The sequence below is a fragment of the Sciurus vulgaris genome (assembly GCF_902686455.1).
Source record: "Sciurus vulgaris genome assembly, chromosome: 4".
NCBI classification, from domain to species: Eukaryota; Metazoa; Chordata; class Mammalia; order Rodentia; family Sciuridae; genus Sciurus; species Sciurus vulgaris.
Window position 1 is genome coordinate 173,757,905 of NC_136464.1, and position 17,242 is coordinate 173,775,146.

Here is a 17,242-nt window from a genome sequence, read left to right on the forward strand (position 1 = left end):
TCAGTGTATTAGGCTCCTAGGAGCATGTTGCTGTTAAATAATGAGCGTTGGCCTAGCCACATAGTTGTACGTCACAGACACAGGAGCTGCCCTGCCCGGCCCAGGCCTGGAAGGTAGGGAGGCCATTCTGTTTCTCTCCTTCGCAGAAAGGCCTGCTACTGGAACCCTTCCAGACGCTCAGGAAAGCAGGGCTGGGCCTGACGGATTTGTCCCCCGTCATGTGGTCCTTTGTCCCCCCCTCACATTTTCAGGACCGAAAATTAGAAGCACTTTTTCTCCTACACACAAAATTACTCCCTCACACACACTTTCTCCCTCTGCTTTGAAATGGCAGTTGCTGCCAGCAAAGTTCTCTGAGGAGACACGTGCCACCCAGTGCAGACACAGGGGAGTCTACAGGAGCCTGGTCACCTTGGGGAAGGGCAGGTCTGTAGGACCCCAGGGAGCTCCTGGGCCCTGTGGGGATTTTACTTCTTAAGCGGGGTGTGGGTCACACTGATGTGTTTGTTCACTTTGTGAAGATCCAGAGCTGGACACTTAGGATCTGTGTTCTTTTCTGTCTTGAATAAAAGGTTTCAAAGATAAGGCTGGCTGCCTGGCACTGCCCAGTGTAAGGTGAAGGAGAGCCGGTGGGAAGGTGCTCCTGTACCCACCCTCCCCCGCTTACCCTCCCCCTCACTTTTCTTCTTACCCTGTGGGTGGCCAGTGGTGGGTCTCTCAGGGACCAAACATCAGTGATCCCAGTAATAACCAGAGCCACTTGTCATCCTATCCTGGGCCAATAGGATGGTAATGCTTCAGACTTGAAACTTGAAAGGAGGTCATCAATGCTAGATAAGAATGACAATGATAGTAACCATGACAATTACAACAATAATCACTTTACCATCCTGCAAGAAATATCCCCTTTCTTCTGGGTTTTTTTTTTTTTTTTTTTTTTTTTTTTTTTTTGATGCCAGGGATTGAGCCCAGGGATGCTTTACCACTGAGTCATACCCTCAACCTCTTTAATATTTTATTTAGAGACAGAGTCTTGCTAAGTTGCTGAGGCTGGCTTTGAACTCACAATCCTCCTGTCTCAGCTTTCCACCAAACCACTGGGATTCCAGGTATGCAGTGCCGGCTTCTTCTCTGTTTTTGTTCTGTTCAAATTAAAGTTATGCTTCGGGAGTTTTTTTTTTTTTTCCCTAGATGGCAATCAAGATTAGTGGAGGCAGGAAGTGGGAAGTGCAGAGAACAGTGCCCTGGGCCCACTGGCCTTTCTTGCTGTGTAGCCCTAGGTGCCGGTTAGACCATTGAAGTCAAGGGATACAGATCTCAAAATTAAGTAAGGGTAGCTGGGGGTTGGGGGCACGAAGCCAACTCTCAAGGGCTATCAGTACAGCTTGGAGTCCTGGGCTCCTGTGGGAAGCATGGCCATTTCCCCCCTCCCTGTGGACTTGGCATAAATCTAGATGGTCACGTCCAGTTCTTTGGAATTTTGTGAAGATTTAATGAAACAAAGTACCAAAAGAACTCCACCCATGGTGAAGGCCCTGTTGTCAACTGACTGAGGCTGTCTCCATTGTTCATTTAATCTTGACCTGTTCTACTTAAGAAAATTTTTCTTGGCTGCACAAAAATGTGTAGAAAAAAATTACCCTATAAGCAGTATAGGAAGAGGAGAAAAATCACACTTAATCCTCCCCACTTCCTTTGGCTCATGGAATTAACACTCTCGCATGGCAGTTGGGATGCACAGATGCATCGGTGTGGTGAAGGTCATCCGTGCCACAGGGTGTTCTTTGAGTAGATTATCGCCATCTAGGTGAGGTGGAGAAGACTGTCAGCAGAAGACGGCACCAGCCGTGGGCCTTGATGTGGCCTTGGTGTGGCCATGCATGCACCTGCACGGCCTCTTTGGAGGAGGAGGTGACTCAAGGGAGCACGTGGCGTGGACTAAGTTGTGCATCGCCGTTGGAGACCGCAGTGTGGATTTCCAACCTCGCGTGGCATGCAGCAGATGCAGATGCGGTATTTGTGAGCAGTTGAGAGAGAGTCAGACATGCTTCAGGACTTCAGTCTGTGAGCACAGTGTAGACCTGAGAACTACAGCCACTGGTGAGCCCTGAGGACAGGAGCAGGAGCAGAGGTGATGAGGATCAGGTGGGAGGTGGTGCGTCTACGCAGGGAGTGACTGACAGCATAGGTGGGACTTGTCAAGGCGGAGGGAAAGGGAGCCAGCCAGAGAGGACCTGGAGACACACACTTAGGTACAGAAACATCAGAAATACCAGTGACAAGAACACACAGCAGGACCAGGGAGGATCATAAAGGTCATTAGGCTTTGTGGCGTGCAGAGCTGGATATGACGTTTGGGATTCACCCAAAGAGGACTGATCTCTAAAATCATAGAAGGAGTGGGGATCGCTAAGGAAGCAAATGGAATTCAGAAAATGGTTGATGATCCAGTCATGGAAAAGCTTACGTCAAAGGGGACTTCCTAGGCAAATCGAAGGTGAACAGCATTTCAGAGCGAGCACCTTGGAACAGGTGTCTTGGCCTCAGGACCTCTCTCAGAGCCTTCGATCTGTGAGAAGAGACCATGCCATTCATGGTGTCCTAGATTAGGTTTCACAACCATGTGATAAGGGGCAATAATTCGAGATTCTAAACTTCAGTAAAGGTGGGGATTGGACCTTCAACCATGATGTACCGAAGCTAAGGTGACACCCCAACGTCTGGGAGCGCGCTTTCTGAAGAGTGACGGGTGCCACTGCAGGTCCTGGAGAGCAGAAAGCAAACCGTTTAGAAGGCAGTGTGGGATATTTAGGGCAGTCACAGGAGACAAGGCAGTGAGAAGGGATGAACAGGCTAAGATAACATCATTTAGGTTTGCGGGGAGGGTGTGCTGGGCTAGCAGATGGCACCTGGTGCAGCTTTGATCCGTGGGACCCACTGAGAATGGATGGGCTTAAGCCATGGGGGAGAAATGGGGTTTGAAAATTTGTAGGAAAAGGTTCGATTCTCTTATAACAGGGAAAGTGAAAACCTGAGGTAAATTTGTGGGAAGGTGGCAAGTGGAAGACTGAAGGATTTCCTGGAGAGGCGCCCAAGGCCTCCTGCCTTGCAGTGAGTTCTGTGCCATTCAGAATAACCGCGGTGGGGAGAGGCTGTAGACTGCCTCTATCCCCATTACTAATTAAAGACGAGCTTTGCATCATTACAGGCTTAACTCTAAATACAGCCATTGCTGCTGCTTTCTAAAGTGCTACAATGTTATTTGTTGTATTTGTGTTATCTTATTATTTTCCTTAGCTTTTTGCTTCATTCCACTGAGTTTCAACAAAAGATCATTCATAAGCCTAACTCTCTTCCCTAATTAACAGAATCTACCCCTGTGGATGCTACATGTAGAATATTTTAAGTCTCCTTATTGGAGCTACCCTCCCTCATGGACTTTAAACTTGGGCCAACGTCTGGAAAGTAGTAGGTACTCAGTAAATGTTCGTGGGAAACAATTGAATGATGGAGTGTTTTATTATTGAGGCAGGTCTTTGTATATAGATGATTAGCATGAGTCTTACAGAAATCCATAGTCCATCAACCACCCAAATAGAGCCAGAACTTTCCATTACGATGAAAAAATAATTCATTTTCTCCCTGGGAGTGTGCAAATTTCTATGAAGTTGTGCTTTAATACAGAAGAGAAAGCAGCTAAGCATGTAACCTCTTCAACCAGGGATATGTGTGTGTGTGTGTGTGTGTGTGTGTGTGTGTGTGTGTGTGTGTGTGTTTGTATTTTTTTTTTTTTTTCATTTAAACTTCAGAGAAGCTCAGCTGATGAAGATGATAGTCTAAGGGGGACCAGGGGTGAAATGCATGAACTGGATGCTATTTACAGTGTCCTAAGTTCAAATAAGTTCCAGTTGCTTAATTGCTGTAGGACAGAGGCTTCTGGTTAAGTTACATGGCACCAAATGTACAGCACATCTCACTGAACAGGTTGGCCTGTTTCTTTGCCCTTGAGGGGCCATTGGAAAACTAAATAAAAGAAGCACACCCATGATCAAGGCCAGAAAGACATTTGGAGGAACGGGACAAGGTCTTCTGCCTGTATTGCATTCAGTTCACCCATTTTGCAACACTAGAAGAAAGGGTTTTCCACACCCTTTCCAAAAACTCTTAACAGTTGCTCCAAAAGTTGGTTTTGTTGGCTGCACAAACTCTTGGGAAGTTTGGACTAAAGATAGATTTCTTGGCCTCTGCTCCCCAAATTCTGACTTGGGACATCTGGGGTGGGGCCCAAGAATTTATTTATTGTAAGATCATAATAGTGATTTAGACACAAATTATTTACAGACCTCCTGGCAGACAGGTTTAGAGACATTCAAAACCCATACTCAAATTCTGGCTTTCCAGACTAGGGATGTAGCTCAGGAGTAGTGCACTTGCCTAGCATGGGCAAGGTCTTGGATTCAATTCCCAGTACTTCAAAAAATCAAAATTAATAAATAAATCATGAAGAGTTGGCTTTCCTACAGACTAGATGCACAACTGCACAACTTTAGGCAAATTTGAAAATCTATCTGAACTTAAGTTTTCTCGTCTTTAAAACAAGGAATAATAATACTCGGTTCTCCAGGTGATGATCAGGGTTAAATGAGGTCATCTATATTAAGAACTTTTTGTATTGCACAGAATAAACACTAATGCATAATAGTTAAGTTATATTTTCTGGGGCAAATGTGAAACTATTGGAGAACAATCTCCAGTTAATGTTATGGGTCCTCTAAGCAGTTTCAGAAACAGCAGGGGCTTCAGTGTGAGGATTTCTATGAATTCTTGAAGGCTTGTCATCACTCACAAAGACCTTATTGTTCTTTTAGCAAAATGCAGAAAGCTTTACATCCTACAAGATAATTTTATGCTAGACTTTGGGGAATGTTTACATTAGAAATGATGAGACACTGCAGCATGTTGTCCCAGACTGAAAGGATCCTAGTATTTCTAGGGTGACTGAAATGTAGTTGCTTTTGAAAACAGGAGGGTTGGCTACATTTGGAAAGTTTCTTATAGTGCATGTGTGAAAGTGGAGCACTTGAACAGGCTGCACGGTAGGCCATGCCGTGAGCTGTTTTGGCACGGATAAAGTTGATTCTGTCCTCACTCAGGCTCTTTTTAGGTTGTTCAAGCAGATGGTAACTGGATCATATTGGGATCAAACTCCTGATCTTAAACTTTTGGAAATGAATGAATGAAAAAGTGAACAAACAAATGAATTTCCTCCGGGACCAAGAAACACCCATGACGTCTGCCAGTCCATTCTGACCCTTGGGTCCCTGAGGAAGGTCAGCCTCTTTGTTACCAGGAGAGCAAACAAACAAGGATGGTTCAAGGTGTTTCCTGGAACCAGACCCTCCTTCCTTCCTGGATGTGGCGACCACTTGCCTCTGGAGGAACACTCACCATCATTTGTCCTTTTTCTCCTGCTGAGAACCATCAGCAGCAGAGATATTTTCACAAGTTAGGTGTTTGCTGGAGCTCTGGGTCATGGGATTTGGGTCACACACAAACAAGAGGAAAGAACTGTGGTCTGGAGTCTGTTTGATCAGCGCACAGGGAGAAATAAGAATAGAAAAGTGAAAAATTCAAAAATAGAGGAGGGAGAAAAAAGAAAATGTATGATACTCAGGAATCTCAATCAAAATGTATCTGCGAATCTTCCAATCCTTTGTGACTCATCTTTCAATGGCTCAACCCCCACCCCATTCAGAGAATATTGATTAAAATCTTGGGTCTAGTACCTGAATGCTGTGGAAAGGAAGCAAAATAATAATGATTGGCAGCCAGCAATTAAATTGAAGAGTTAAACTATATTTATGCATACAACTTTCCCACATACATGTGCATGCGTAGGTGTCTACATGATGTGCACATACAAAGGCTCACACAGCAAATCCAGTGGACCAGCCTGAGACTGACCCCTTTTGGATTGGGCCTTTGGTACTCAAGGCTTTCTGTAGGGTGGGAGGGAGGGAGAGGCTGCTCCAAGTTAGGCCCGTGGACGTGACTCCAGTTGGAGTAGGCTTTGCATTGAATTTTGAAGGGTGCCTGGATTTAGATAACTGTGGAGGAGAGTGGAATACATGTTTTATCAAAGGAAACTGCTCAAACAAAAGCCAATGGAAGGAAATGAGCTCTTATTGTGTACACACATGGGGTTCTTCGGAAAGGAAATTGCCTGATTCAGGAAGCTTCCGATGCCTCCTCTGAAGCTACGAGGAAAGGCTGGGCCTGTGCCCGCAACCCAGAGGTGTCTCCCTCAACCCAGGCTTAGCTGCAAGGCAGTGGGTAAGAATTTAGCAAATCCACCAACATTCCTAGACTTTCAGAAATTTTGTATCTTGGGAACTCCAAAGGCAGTTCTTCATCTTTTTCCTTGTACTTTAGGGTATTTGCATTTAGGGAAAAGTGGAGAGCAAGCGCTTGGCTCAGATATCTTATACTCTTTACAGATTTGTAGGGTCCAGCAGCCCCCTGAGTGCAGCCTGTGCTCCTCAGGGTCACTCCTCTGCCGAGCCCTTTAGGCTACCTGCTGGGGGTCAGGTCAGCCAAGGAGGCCCTTTGATTGGCTCCGAGGGGTTTTACTCCCAGACCCTCAATCAGACAATATCTGTCAATACTCCTGTTCCCTGTCATCATCAAAAGCTTTGGCTTTTGCAGGGCACAGCTTGGTGTCAGGTGCCTGTCCTGGGCCATATGGGGAACAGAGATATCCCCAGCCCCAAGGATGTTAAGATACAGAAGAGGAGTATGTACCCCAGTTCATGTAATAAGAAATGGGAATTACCTGTGTCCCTGGAGCCCTTGTTTGAGGCATTTGGAGCATCTAATAGTCTTAAACAAGTTTGGATTGAGCAGGACTTGATTTTTTTCCCCTCCTTTATGTTGCTTGATTGACAGTTTGAGTACAGTTAAGCTTGGATCTTGTAGGGATGCTACTGTAACTGGCATGTAAGATGGAGAGTCATTTTCCACTGACATCAACCTGTGAATATGGTACTGTGAAAGGAAATATGAAAGCAGGCCGAGGAGGCTGAGGAGAAGCTCTCCTGCAGAGGAGGCGACATCTTGCCCTCTGACTCTGCCTCGCCCCCAAGCGTTGGCACGGTTCAGTGTTACCATCCCAGCCACACCCTCCCAGATCTTCCCCCTGATGACTGTCTGCAGCTGTGGCTAGTGATGGACGTGGACAGTGGATGCAGGAGGGAAAATTGATCAAGTTCCACTGTGGTTGGGTAGATGGATTTTCTGTTTACCCTGGAGAGTGAAACAGTGGAGGTCCCGACATTTCTTATAGTTAATTATTTTTTTAAATTTTGTTTAGTTGTAGATGGACACAATACCTTTATTTTATTTATTTTTATGTGGTGCTAAGGCTCTAACCCAGTGCCCAACATGTGCTAGGCAAGCGCTGTACCACTGAGCCACAACCCCAGCCCCTTATCCTTCTTTTATTTAGTCAGCCAACAAGCCTGAAGTGAGCAGCCAGCAGGTACCAATGCTATTCTGGGTCTGGGCAGCAAAGATGCATTCGCCTGGCCCTGGGCTCACTTGGCTCATCATCTTGTCCTTGCCAGACACTGCAGCAACAAGGTCAGCCTCAAGCTGGTGAGGACAGAGGAGGAGGACACCGTGGTCGGGGAGAGCATCAGTGGCTCTGTGGGGCCAGGGATCCGGGGACAGGGTTGAGAATGATTTTCCAAGAAGGGACATTTGAACTGAGCCTTGGAAGTTACACTGAATGACAGCCAGCAAGAAAGGGGAGAAGGGTGTCATAATCTCACAGCCTCCTAATTAGCATGTTCTTTCTAATTAGTAGCTTCTGGGGCTTATCAAGTCATCTGTAAACTAAAACTAATAGGCAATTGAGCATTGAACAGTTTTCTTTCTGGCTTACTTCTTCTTTCCTCTTTAAGGGAAAAACCACATGAATTGACAGTTCAATTTGCCAGCAAATATCATAATGCAGATGCGCAGAAACAAGGCTATTTGATTCAGCATGGGTTGGGCTGGGGAGCTGCAGTTCTTATTCTTCAGTGTGGATCTTGTTTTGTGACCATTCATCAGGAGCAGCAGGGAAAGCAGGGTGGAGTAGAACTTCTGCATGTGTTCCTGGGGGCTCTCCCTACTCTTCTGTCTTCCACGCATCCCTGCCCTCATTCCGGCCCACAGTGTGGACAGAAGTTTACCCTCCCCTACAGCTAACAATGATTGAATAAAAAAGTGGTTCATCTCACATGACATGGAATAGGGGTGGTTTCACAATTCCTCATAATTAAAAGGCCAATTTACAGGATTAGGTCATAGAAATGCTTGTAAATTTCCAAAGTGATTCCTCCATTTAGCTTATGTCAAATCGTACCATTCATCCAAATAGAAAATTTTAAAAAAACTCATAAAATATCTGCAACAGATTTATGTTTTCTTGCATTTTGAACATTGTGACTTTTGTAGCTGTCCTGGATACACACAGGCTGTAATCTTGAGACCAACTGATTGGAGGACACAGAGGGAAAAACTAGGCCAGGGCCTGATATACCACCGAATAGATCAAGATCAGAAAAGCTAAGGAAAACATGTCACCTGCTAAGAGAAACATGGGAAGGGGTAGCCACAAGTCCACTTATATGCAGGATGATTCCCCAAACCATTGACGTTCACTGAAAACCATGAAACTTTGACTTTTTCATCTATTAACGGGGCTTTTGTACCTTTGTTTTACAATGTAGACCAACTGATAATGCGCCTTGTCCCTCATTGACTTTGTAATCTCATTCTTTGCCACACATATAATGGCCTGTTTGTTTTGCTGCTGGTGCATGCTGGCCAAAGAATCAGACATTTGTTTCACCGGGCTTGTTTTGAAGAAATCAGTTCTGGGTACATCTTTACACTGCCCATAAAAACAGAAGCGTATCTGGGTGAGAGATACACCAGATCGGCACTAGGGTAGGCTTCCATTTGCCCACTAGTATAGAAAATGAAATTGAAGTATAATAAAACTTCATTTCAATCTAATTACTGATGAGCCTGAATTATAGACTATTCATAAAGATGTACAGTTTTATTAATTATAACGACATACAGCAGTTTGAACTGGCCAAGGGTATTTTATCCAATAATGACCCTTAAGAAGCTCTTATTAATGAAGAGATAAGAAGGATGTATAAGTAGTATCAGAAGTATTTATATCTAAATGAACAGTAATGAAACTCCTGAGAAGTTTGGTCTCATAAGTAGGGTAAATATTACCACTAGAATTATGTTAAGACTGTCAATTTATTCAGCAAGCGTTGCCCCTCACATAAAGTGCAAAGGTAAACTTTTGGCCTAATCTGAGAGTGGTTTCAACTCAGAAGGGAATTCTGATCAGTTAGTGGTGGCTGCCTGCCTGGAAACGTTTTGAGAAATTCTCGGGTGCCAAGCCTAGGCTCACAGGGGAAAAAGTACTGGGATCAATTAGTGATGCCTGCCATGGTAGCAAAATCTGGGAGGACCAGATGGCATGCATTGGCTACCCTTGGCAAAGGACCTTCTAAACCATTATAAAATTAGGATTCTCCCAAATCATCCTCACCCCCTACAAAATGATAATGATTTCTGTGTTCCTGTAACAAATTTCTGGTTATCTCCAAAATCCAGTAGTTCAAAGTTCTACAAGAGAGGTAGCCATTTAGCTGTCTTAAATTCATTTAGTCCATAAGGAAGAATATTAACTTGAATTTACTAAATGTAGCTTTGTAAAATACGTTTTTGTTTATGCTCAGTTTGAGGAAAATTATTTTACAGCTCTTCTTTCTCAAATGTGTGTAGGGAGCTGTTGCCCCGGAATTAGCCTTTGGGAATATTTTAATATTTTTTAAAATTTCAAATGTAATTATTATTATAGTTTTTGAATTAAAAGGAATAGTATTTATTTCTATCCAGTAAAATAAATTTGAAATGCAGGACCAAGTCCACCATTTTTTTTTTTTTCCATCTTGAAGTTAAATAACACAATGCGTAGGTAGAAGAATGGACAGAGGCCTTGGAAGCATTTATCATGTTCTAGGTACTTTGAAATTTACTTTCAAACACTTTTTTTTCCTAATGTAATGTTCCCAGCTGCCTGAGAGATATAGAATGTTGTTCCATTTTATGGATAAGAAAAATGAGATTGGTTCAATGTGGAGCTTAAGTTGGAATTAGCTTCTAAAATTTACTGAAATTTCTGCTCAGAGTTTAGAATTTAAACATATGTCACTTGTCCCAACTTTTAAACAGGACTCTGGCAGTGACATTTTCTGTATCGACTAATAAGAATTCAAGAACTTTAGCATTTTAAGAGCCCTCCATGAATGTTAGCTACTATTGTTTCTCTTTGTGTACACACACACACACACACACACACACACACACACACAGGGCGAATGCCTACTGAGCTTCAAACATTTATTGCAAACCACTTTGCCTTCTTATTTCCAAAAGAATGCCTATTCTTTATGTTAGAGAATTATCTAAAACCTAGAAAGGGGAAATTTTATAGGAAGATAAAGACTGTAAGTATACAATAAAACCAACAGTGTGTGTAAGAATCCAGAATATTGTCCTGCCGTTTCATACAGGATGTAAATTGAACTAACTTGGAGGAAGTCTGCTCTTAGTTAACCACTGTGAATAGACTCCCGTTTCTAGAATTCTCAGGCCCTGCCTTTTAGTGGAAGAGGGCAAGGGGGCTGGTGGTAGAAGCTCTCTCCTCTCTTTCTTTCCCTCTCTCTCTCTCTCTCAGAAGGCTTTTTATTAATTTCTCTTGCTGAATTTTTGACCCGGTACAGAAAAAGAGATCTATTGTAGTGAACCACACTCTGGGACGGGCTCCCCAGACGGGCTTTTTCCTTCCTGCTGAAGGACACAGATATCGGCTTTATGAGCTGGTTACAGTCAGCTTTGTCACAAAGCCAGCAGATTTTCTTAATATACTTATTGCTGTTCTGTAAATAGCATGGGGGCAACCATGAATCCGAATCACTTATGGGGTCACAATGAGACCAGTACTGGTAATCTTGGGAAGAAAGTGTCAAGTGGCCTAAATAATCAAACTAGTAATTGGAATTCTTTCTTACTCTGCACACTGACAGTCTTAAAAGCAATCCGTTGAGTACCTATTGTCTACTCTGAAATTTAAGGAGATAATGTATGCTAGAAGCCCTTTATTCGCTGTATGAAATTCTATGTAAATACCAGCTGATAATATTAGTGATAATAATTATATTAAAATTTTTAATTAAGATATGAAAAGAGCTCTAAGATTGCCTAGCATGTTTCTTTAAAAAGTTGATTCATTTAAAAGGCAATATGCTTTATTTGTTTCTTTTCAAGATGCTTAGAGGAACAAGAATCATAATCCTTGCTGTATGGATAATTTAAAAGCCTGTAGGGAACAGACTAAGTTTCTCTCCCCCACCCCGCCCTTTAAAATGGTATACTACCTTGATTTTTAAAATTCTGAATGATTCTTTGATCCCTTTAAAAGCAGGACACAAGAGCAATGCTCTAAGACCTTCAGACTGAGACTGCTAAATTTTAACTCTGACGTTACTGGAGTTCTTCCTCTGCTCTTAGAGATGGCTCCATTTCTCTCAGACCTGTTCCCCTCTCTGTTGATAGATGCAGCCAGGAGCATCAGCATCCTTGTTCCAGGGTGAAGTGTCACAGTTGTTAAGGCGACAGCGTTGCTGCTATTAAAACTGCTTAGAACTGTGGCTGTTTCCTTTAGTTTATTCATTAAGCAGTCAAGAAGAGCAGAATGGTGAATTAATTAACAATGTCACTTACTCTATACTTTAACTCACATTTTGGGTCAATGGCTTTATTTTTATTTTAAACAGCTTCATAAGCAGTTAATATTTGAATTTGCAGTCTAATTAAGAACTCTAACTGTGAATGTTGCCACCCTAAATAGGCTTACCTAAATCCAGAAAACATTTAGCCTGAATCAAAGCATATTCGGTAAATCCTTTATCATAAGTTTTAACCTTAAACGAATTTACCATCAGAGGGCCTCTTTCTGGCTTAGTGTTTTTATGCTACACTTGCAACTATGTTTCTTGGCAAATATTCCTTCCCGTATTTATTACTGCTGGGTAACATGTAATTATTTATTCTTTGCATAACAATTTACTTTTCATAATATTTCATAGTCATAGTTGAGGCTCTTGCATGTGGTTATGAATAGCTGAGTTGGTTAAAGCCTGAGACAGTGATTATAGGTCCCTGATATCACAGACTCTTGTTTCACCCCAAACCTTAGCCAGCCATTCCAAAAATACGTGTGAAGGATCCTCCAAGAGACCGCAGCACAGTATCTCTATTCAAAACATGCAAAGAGATTCCATGCTCAGCATTGCTGTTGGTAATAGTAAAATCAGGCTAGGGGCCTAACTCAGTGGTATAGCGCTTGCCTGGCATGCACAAGGCCCTGGGTTCAATCCCCAGCATCACCAAAAAGTAAATAATAATAATAAAAATTAAGAGAACTGTTTTCTTACAATCCCCCTTTTCTTCTGAAATCTTATGAAATCAAAGGAGGTGGAGAGAACGTGGAGCAAAAGCCTTAATGTAACATGCAAACTGTCACTTATGGTGCCTTACTGGTTAACTTTATAGAGGTTATGTTTTATTATTAGAAGCAATAATAAGCTGTTATAATTTAACGTTTTTATACCAAGGCTATGAAAAGTGTCATGCAAATTTTACTATTATTAGAAAGCTACAGTTTGCAAGCCATTGTCTCGCTATTCATTCTTTTCTTTAATCTCTTTTCTTAGAAGTTGGCCGGCCCTCTGCCACCACAACCCACTTAACATGAGTTGGAATTGTTTAACTTATGATCAAGTTGTTTAAATATTAAACTATATCTTACCTTGGGAATTATTTTTCAACAACTGGCCATTTCTGATACATGGCTTGGACAACAGATCATGAGATACAATATGCCTATTGTAATGTTCCAGCGAACATAGTTCACAGCAACCAAAGTACGTCCGGACTTTGTAAAGTAACACGATTGCCCATTTCTCTACTTTCTTGCATTGGAGGATGTTCAGTCTGGAAATGCATGCACATTTATGAACCATGTCCCTTGATTGTACTAACATTTGACCTATTGTTCAGTTTTAAAGGAGGAAATGACATGTTCCTAAGCATAAAAGCCCAAGGGGCATTTTTAGAATTTTTGTCTTAAACTCTTTTTGTTTTAGTTTGTTTTCTGATGATAAAATCTTTACTATCTTAAGGAAAAAAACATAATATTTAATGTCAGATGCTAAACACATAGACCTGACATTCAGCATTGCTAGAAAATATAGTTTTAAAAATCTGATGATAGGGTGATTCATAATTTGTTTCAGCTTTCTTGTTTCATGATGGTTCTGATTGTTTATTTTTATGAATTATTCTGTGATTTAGTGTCTTGACACATAAATATTTAATCCCATTTCTAACCCTGCACCCCTTTTTAGGATATATCCCTTAATATGAGGTTTTTGGGGATTGTGGCGTGTTTTTTTTTAATCCCTCCAGAGCTGAGAATATTTTTCATTTTCATGTTGGAAATATAATATGATTGAGTAGATTATGTGGAATATTAAGTTTCTCCTTCAAACTTTCACAGACTTTTTTTCTATTGGCTTTCTGTGCTTTGTGCTACAAAAACGATATTGGAAGCCAACCAGCCTGGTGTGGTTAACTGTTTTGGGCGGAGGGGCTAAATAATTTCGGAGATCTTCATTCTCAGGATTGTTAGGAAGGCTCAGCTTTGCAGCACTTTTCATTGACTTCGCCCAGGGCCTGGAAACTTCTTTGGGTGGATCTTCTTGCTCCATTCTTTTTTGAATTTCTCATGATTTCTTTTGATTATTGCCTCCATTCTTTTGTTCTTGTATTTGGGATATTTTTGTGTTTTCTCTCCAGGAACCTGGTTTCTGACCTCCATATCTGTCAGTAGTTCTTGGATCATTTTAATCTTTTTTCCTTACTTCTCTATATTGCATAAACCAGTAAGTCTCAGGCATATTCTCACCTCGTCAATTCCACTTTGTACCCTGAGAGTGCACCTTAGTGAATCAAATTCAGATTTTAGCTCTGCTATGGAAATGCTGGTTTTCTCCCTTGCCTTTCTAATGTCAACCAATGGCACTTACTCCTGGCTGTCTCTTAAGCCCTTTCCAACTCAATCGGTCGTCTTCTCATTTCTCAGTGAGGCCTCCTGTGAATTTGGATTTGTTCAGTGGTGTGCCCGTGTCAGGGTGGTGTGGAGGGAGTGCTAGGTGGGGTGGCCATCTTTGCCTGTTCTTACTAGGACTCACCTCTGTCTACCTGACGGTTTCCTTTGCTCAGCTAACGTCCAGCATGCAGCTCAGTCCAGCCTCCTTGCTGCGGCTGTCTCCCGGGCACAGAGGAGAACCATCAGACTGACAGTTTTTGATTTGCTAGAGCTACGGGGCAAAGTTTAGGGGTTTTCTTTGTAACCTGAAGCGTAGACTCTTCAACACAAACGGCTAATACATTTGCTTGCTTCTATCACTTCTTGAAGGTTTCTTTACACTGGAGATTTTGTGGGGAAAGTTAGATGGCAGCTTGTGCTCAAATTGACATTATACCAAAAAGTCAGAAATTTTTTCATGTATAAAAGACTTCGAAGATTGACCTTTATGTCATTCTTCTTTGCAATAATTCTTTTAGGGACGTGTGTGCCTATTATCAGGCAAATAGTTTTCATTGTCCTTTTGTAGGATTGTCTTTAATCAGTTGGTGGATCAACTGGGATAGTACAAATTGAGTTTATACATTGATTTAGTCTCTATTTTATACAGTTTTCCAAATAATACTCATTGAATAAGGCCTCTTTCTCCACTTGGAGCACTTGTTATCTTGCAATCTAAGTTCCTGTGCATGTGGGGATCTCTTTCAAGAAATTTTTGGTTCACCCCACTGACTTATCTGTCTATTCCTTCAGTAGTAACAAACTGCTGTTGCAACTGTTTTAGACCAAAGGCACATGCATCCAGATGTACAAGACCAACCTTGTATATTTTGTGTGGTTCTTTCCCAGAAACGTGTGCTCTCTTCTCATCTGTTGCTTCTTCTTCCAGAGAAATGCCAAAATCATTTTTCAAGTTTTTCCCCATACTTATATCAACCTCCTGAACAATAAAAAAATCTCTGAGATTTTTATTACGATCATTTTCAATCTAAAATTAATTTGGTAAGAACTAATTTTTTAAATGATCAGAATACTGGGGTGAGGTTGTAGATCCGTGGTAGAGACTGAGGCCTGGCATGCCTGAGGCCATGGATTCCATCCCCAGCACCAGAGGGGAAGAAAAGAATTCCAATCTACACATTCATCTCAATTTTATTCAAACATTACTTTATGTCTGTAAGTAAAGTTTATTGATATTATGCTTGTCCAATGCATTTTCAGTTAGCATTGTTCATAGCTATTTTGTTTTGTGAATGAGATATTTTTCTCTTATATATTCTATCTGATTATTGCTAGAAAACTATTGGTTCCACTTAACTTTATTCACTTATCTCATTTCTAGCAACTTAAGTGAACTTACTTTTTCCTTGTGAAGATTAAATTTAATTCTCTTGAATTTTCTGGGTATATAATCATATCATTTGAAGAGAATGATAACATTTCCCCTCTTTTTCAGTAGTTATGGTCTGTATTCCTATTACATATTAATGCATCAGCTGCCCCATTTCTTGACTTTTGGAAAATTTTGAATAGCTTATCTTCAGAACATTTTCAAAAATAATGGTTAGTGATGAAGGTCTCTCCCTATTTTATATTCTGTTATGAATGCAAGTTTCCCCAAGAGAACTTTAAAGTAATTATAGGAACCAGCAGCAGATTTTCATCTCACTAACTGAAATCTGAGACATTAAGCATTTCCTCAGTATTGGTTTTGTTATTAAAAACAAAAGTTCAGTGTAGTACATTTAAGACTGATTGAATATAAATTTCATGCTTATAGAAAATTTGACTTTGACATACAGATTTGAAAGAAAGACAAACACTTTTTGTTTTTCTTTGTTTCAGTCATCCATCCATCCAACCATCCATTCATCATTTACCTATGTAGCAAATATTTATTGAGCCCTGTGCATAGAGCAAAGACATTAACAAATACAGTCCCAGCCCTACAGCCTAAGCCTGGCCTTATTAGGGACACACAGTTCTGTTCACATAATTGCATCCAGAAACGTTCATGGCTTGAATAAATACTCTCCACTGAAAATGTACATACTTATTAAGTGCTTTTTATATTCTAATGCTATCCTTATGCATTAAAACTTGATCCTTTGTGCTAGAGATACCTTTGATGGTACTAAAACAGACATCTCTTCTGAGTCCTGTTCCTTCATTAATAAAGCCCTCTCTAGTTTCTTCTGTCCTTGTCAAGGTTTCTCATTTGAGGCAAGTTTTGAGCTGTATGGGTCAATGCAGAGAGATTAAGAATGTTTCAAGCTTACTAGTTTTCTTACTCATTTAAAAAAAATTCTTTAGCTAATTCTTTCTTTAAAAAATACTGACAAAGGTTCTCCCTGGAGACAATAACACTATACTTATTAATACTTGTTATAGAAATGGTCCATACAGTATTTTTTGGAAGTTTACCTTCAAGAAAATGTGTTCGATTTCCTTTAGGAATTTACAGTAATTTTTTTTCCCCAACCCTAAAACTTTTAGCTATTAGGTGCTGCTGAGTAAAAAGCATTTAGACATTTAGATTAAAATAACACTGACTTGTTTTCAAATTTGTTCAGATAGTTCAGATTTCTCCTTGTAAAATAAACTATAATTGTCACCAAAAATTCTTTAACAGATGATTGAATTTTTGATGTGTGATGGAAGATTTTGTTACATTGGGGTTGAAAAGGAAAGTATTCAGCAGTGTTCTGAAACTAGGTCATGAAAATTTTGGTTGTAAAAGTTTCAGTTAAGCTGGGCACCATGGCACATGCCTGCAATCCCAGTAGTTCAGGAGGCTGAAGCAGGAGGATCACAAGTTCAAAGACAGCCTCACCATAAAGGAGGTGCTCAGAAACTAGGTGAGATCCTGTTTCTAAATAAAATACAAAATAGGGCTGGGGATGTGGCTCAGTGGTTGAGGGCCCCTGAGTTCACTCCCTAGTACTGCTCCCCTGC

The 17,242-nt window shown here is 41.1% G+C and overlaps 1 protein-coding gene across 8 annotated transcripts in view; it reads left to right on the forward strand.

The window, feature by feature from the left end:
• The window catches only part of MBNL2 (muscleblind like splicing regulator 2), a 150,538-nt gene that overhangs the window by 12,467 nt on the left and 120,829 nt on the right, over positions 1-17,242 (forward strand). The window lies entirely within an intron of this gene.